The sequence below is a fragment of the Bemisia tabaci genome, chromosome 8 (assembly GCF_918797505.1).
Source record: "Bemisia tabaci chromosome 8, PGI_BMITA_v3".
In the NCBI taxonomy this organism is placed as follows: domain Eukaryota; kingdom Metazoa; phylum Arthropoda; class Insecta; order Hemiptera; family Aleyrodidae; genus Bemisia; species Bemisia tabaci.
The window spans coordinates 22,541,322-22,546,643 of NC_092800.1; positions in this window are offsets into that span (position 1 = coordinate 22,541,322).

Sequence of the window (5,322 nt, forward strand, 5' to 3'; positions counted from 1 at the left end):
CCCTGCCTTATATTTTCATTGAAACTTGACAAGTGCTTTATTTGATCATATTCTGAACTGTTGAAAAAGAGAGCTTCAAAGCGAAGTGCATCTGCCACTTCGTTCTCATAGCACACTCCTATAAAAAGTCGCAGTGTACACATTTTATGCCATTGAAGTTGAAATTTTGTTTATTGTTGGAGCTTCCACATTTTTACGAGTTTTTATGGAAACACCTCAGCTCTAAAAGATAAAATATTATTCTGAAAAACCATTTCATAACCTACCCAAGGCAATCTTTTTTCCAAGCGGACTACTTTCTATTATTCTTTTCCTTAGGATAGCCTAAGAATAATTCCGCACCTAAAGCTGATCATTTGGACGTGTTCGTGCTAAAAGAAACTATTTTGCACGTGCATTAAGGGGAGCCAGACACTAGAAAATTGAAAAAAAAATGTTTTTTTTTTTTTTATTTTCTGGCTAATCTTAATCTCCTACTCCTCGCGTTTAATTTAAGACCAAGTTTTACTTGATCTGATGAGTAGTTTTGAAGTTACCCGCGGTTTAGTGAGGGAAGGTTTACTAAACACACTACTAGTTACACTATAACTGATTTTGCTGTTTTTTTTAACTCCTCATTTCCCGAAAACTACATTTTTCAGCACTCATGTACCTTTTTCTCAGGATCTACTGAACCGATTTTCAAAAACTTTGTTTTGTTCTAATCCTTGCACTCTTCTGCACATTTTTACACGAGTTTTTCCAAAATTTCGAGCTGGATTCTTTTTAATTTGATTTCAAATGTCCAAATTCTTTGATATCTAACAAAAAAAATTCAAAAATTCACCAAAATTTCAAATTTTTAAATTTTTAAAAAAGCCCGTGTTAAAATGTTCAGGAGGGTTCAAAGTTCAAAACAAAAAAAAGAGAAGTAATTTTTGTTCAGTAGATCCTAAGAAAAAGGTACATACGTTAACAGTTGGAAGATAGGGTGTCTGGCTCCCCTTAAGCATGGGTATATGTTCATTCATAAGAAAAGGTTTGTCACCTACTTATTCAACTACGTTACAAACGAAGAATTCTCGATAGCTTACCACGCTGTTATTTCATTTTGGGAATTATTAATTGTGTTTAAAATGTACATGGTGAAAAAAAAAAAATTCAAATAAACCAGAAATTTTTAGTTTAAAATAGTTCAAAAACAAGAGTTTTTATGGTACCTCCTTATATTCTATTTAAAGGCCCAGCATGATGTTTGATGTGGAATACTGGAACTACGTAAATTATCGTTGATTTTGGCTTTTTCAACCAAAGTTGGGTGGTTGGGCCTCCACTACGAAGCCAAAACATGCAAGTTTGGCCGGAACCATGAATTTTTCTGAAAACATACTTCATCAACAGCAAAATATAGGAAAATCTCCGGATTCCTGAAGTTGGTCCTTTTTTTGAAGAGGGCCCGAAGAAGAATTTTTGAGCCTGTTAATATTTCCCTCTTTTCTCTAAACAAAATAAAAAATGAGCGAGGATTTCCGAAGTCGCAGTCGGATGATTACGAAACAAATATTTTAACTCTGGTGTAAGCAGTAAAGTATCGCGCGAAAGTGAAGGCGTTTTCGACCAGTGGCAACACTTTAACTTGCTCACAAGAGCTTGGGCCACGTGAACTAAACATTAGCAACCGTCCTCAAGGTGATCACTGCGTTAGGATCTTGCACGCTTCGTAAAATGAAAACTTGTAGAATTTTTCTTTTCTTCAACAGAATCGAATTTACTTACTTGCCGCCCATGGGCCGCCTATATTTTGCCGTCCCTTTCTCATACGTTTTGAAACATAAAAAAACAATCAAGTGAATCAACTTGTCGGAGGGGGAGGGGCTCATAAGACGCGTTTACTCATGTTGGACACATTTTTTGCGAGAGCCCTGTCAACATTATACTAGCAAAAGTTCACGGAACTTGGCGCGAAAGTTAAGTTCCGTAAACCTGTCTCTGTGTGGACAAGGCCTTCCATCTATATGAAATGAACGAAAAAATTATGAAAGAACATTTATAAATGTGGTTTAATAATTTTAACTTTCCCCCGCCGCGCCGCGCTGACCGCACTGTGTTAGGCGCAATGCGTGAAGAATTCCTACAGTCTACATGCGTTTCACGCAGACCGCTGCTGCACGCACTGTGTTTGACGCAATGCTTGAAGTATCCATGCAGTCTTGTAGGCGCTATGCGTTTCACGCCGCCCGCTGCTGACCGCAGCGACCGCACTGTCTTTGACGCAATGCGTGAAGTATTCATGCAGTCTTAGGCGCTAATATGTGTTACAATCCGACCGCCAACCGCCACACCGAGGGCTACTCCTTTTCATCTAAAGTCCTCGTCATCATTGCTCTCTGCGCCGCGCCGTTCCAGACCAAATTCCGGGTTCGGTTTCTCTCTTAGTCTTAAATGGACTAATAAAAGGTACTGTCTACTGTATCACAGAGAGACGACAAAATTAGAAATATACTCTCAGGAAATGAGAGATTTTGTCACCTTTCCTCGTTTGTAATGTTTTTTCTGATTCCATGGCTACATTTAAAAAAATTGCAAAATTTGCCGCCCCCTAAATTTGCCGCCATGGGCCGCGGCCCATGTGGCCACCCCCTAAATCCGGCTCTGCTTTTCTAAAGAGGACTGGAAATAGATTCTAAAGAAAACACATATGATGAAAAAAAGGAGGGAAAGGTCATTCGAACTGTATTTGCAGTTTTCTTTGTCGGCCTTACTATTCGATTTGTTGACGTAAAATTTTATCTCCGTTAAGTACATGTGACCAAACGTAAAAACGAACCAAAAGGAGGAGCCTTAAAATGGAGTTTGACACATCGAGCGTGCTGTATCATGAACCAAAGGTGGTGTTTTGTCAAACCGGTAGTGAAGTTTGACGAGCGAGGAGTTTAGTTTTAACAACTGGGAGAGCGCTTTGACGAACTGAAAGTTTGGTTTTTCAAACCAGAGGTGCAATTTGTCAAACTAATTAATGAAACGGATAAGGTTTCTGACACATGCACTGTTACACATTTTGGAGTGAAATTCTGTGCCGGAGTGTAGGTATATAAAGCCCAACGTTCCTGAATAATATGGATGCGGAGCGAAATCTGTTCTCCTTAGGGAATGACTAAGACAACTACAGAGCGGAATTTACTCTTTTTGCGGAGTGGCGTACGCTTTCATTGTGCTAATTTCACTTTGCATCCATTGGGGGTTTTTGAGCGTTATATGGACTTTAGCACAAAATTGTATTCCTCGACTTTTAACAAGTGTATCATTTCGATGATAAGGCCGAACATGTCCTCACTTTCTGTGCTTATTCTTTCGATCTCCCGTTGGTTCTAGTATTAATAAAGGAGAATCTATACTTCGATACCAAAAGATTCAATTAAAAAAGAAGTCACCACAGCTAGAGCGAAACTCTTAAGATCTGGTAAAATACACGATTAAATAAACGAATTACATGCGAGCTGATCAAAATTTGATAAGAACGGTCATTGAAACTCAAAATCGGCCGAAAAATTAGCCGAAAAATTAGATGACTGTGATTCATGAACGAAACTGTATTAATGGTTCCGTACTATTTCGAGGCCTTACATGTTGAATGAGATTAACTAGTCCCTTGCTACAAACTTCTGCCGATTAATCACAACTGTGCGGACACTTGCAGCACTCAGTTTTGAAGGAGTATTTTATGCCCTACGCTTGGAATCAAATAATCAATGCTAGATCAAGGAAACTAATATTGTAAGTAAATGAAAGATGATTTTCTCATCACCGGAATTGATACTGTGCTCACCTTTAACAGTTCACTCAGTCACTCGATCATTCACTCTAATCTACAATTTACATTATGACAAATAGCTTAATTCAAATCGGGATTCTGGAGTTTTGTAGGAAAATGTGTTAGTCACTAAGAGCTCAAAAAAACAACAAAAACAAACACACAAAGCAGGAACCATGCTTTAAGGGAAATAGTTGTCGCCTTGTCTAATCAATCAAAGGTTTTCAGCTAACATTTTACTGTCGGCTTTTGTTTCCGTGATTTCATTTGTATAGTAATACGGCCAAGGAAGTCATGAATATGAGATCAAAGAATGTTTGAGCTCGATACTACACTAGGAGACAATTCATCGTAAACTGCGCCGTTGGAGCCACCTGTAGTAGTTGAAGTAATGTGTGCAGCTGCATTTGCTGCATGTATTATTGAAGGCGTATTTTAGTCATGAGCTGTTGACAGGGTAAGATTTTCTTTGATGATACGTCGTCGGTTTCAACCACAAGGATCATGCTAATAACTCAAAGCACAGACCAGGCGATGTTGCAGTCTTGAAGTTGGGGAAGTTTTACTCGTGAGGGGTAATTATTATACATTTAAGGAGTCTCATTATCTCGTTGATTTGTGTCCATTGCCGCTAATATTTACTTTTGCAAGACAGCATGTTTCGAATAATTATTCATGCATGATATGGAAGTTCTATACCAGGCCAATATTTGGAAGACAAACTTCTTAATTCCAAGTAAGACTGTGCCGAGAAAAGATGGGTTAACAGATCAGAAAGTTCTTATAATCCGGAAGCTTCTGAAGTCGGTAACTATCAACGGAGTCCTAAAGATGACCTCAAATAACTGAATAACTGCAATAAACTGCATTGGACTTTTATTTTCTTTTTATTCTTTTTTTTTGTGAAAAGAGTGTAAAAGAAAGTAACAATTACCTCTGTAAAAAATACTACCACGGAAGGTTTTGAATTTATGGCAGATGAAATAATTTACACAAACAATAATTTAATTTTTAAAGTGTGTAAGGAAAGAGTTTGAAGCGTTCTCTTGGCAGAGAAACAATGCCTTAATATTTCTATCTGTACAAAAGTTAATAGGTACGCACGGCTATATCCTATGTATAAATCTTTGATGAAACTGTGTTCAACATGACCTATGGTATGGTAGCTCATTATTTGTCTTATATTTTATTTTGGAAAAAGATTCCACAGTTTTTTAACCCTCTCTGGGTCTTCAGAGGCTCGGTTTTTTTTTTTTTTTTTTTTTTTTTTTTTTGAAAAATTATTTGATGTAATCTGCTGTTGCAGATTTTGCGTGAAGGTGTTCAGTTATGTATTGAGGCAAATCAAATATCAGGATTATAATTATTCATGCATTTTCTTCTCTTCCTCCTCTTTTCCCTCTTTCTTTTATTATCCTCCGACTCCTTTCTCTCTCTCCCCCTTCTCATTGAATCGTCTAGGGGGAGGAGAGACACCCCATTTTTGGGTCCAAATTTTGCATGGGTGACAATTTACCCTTGCGCCGGTCCTG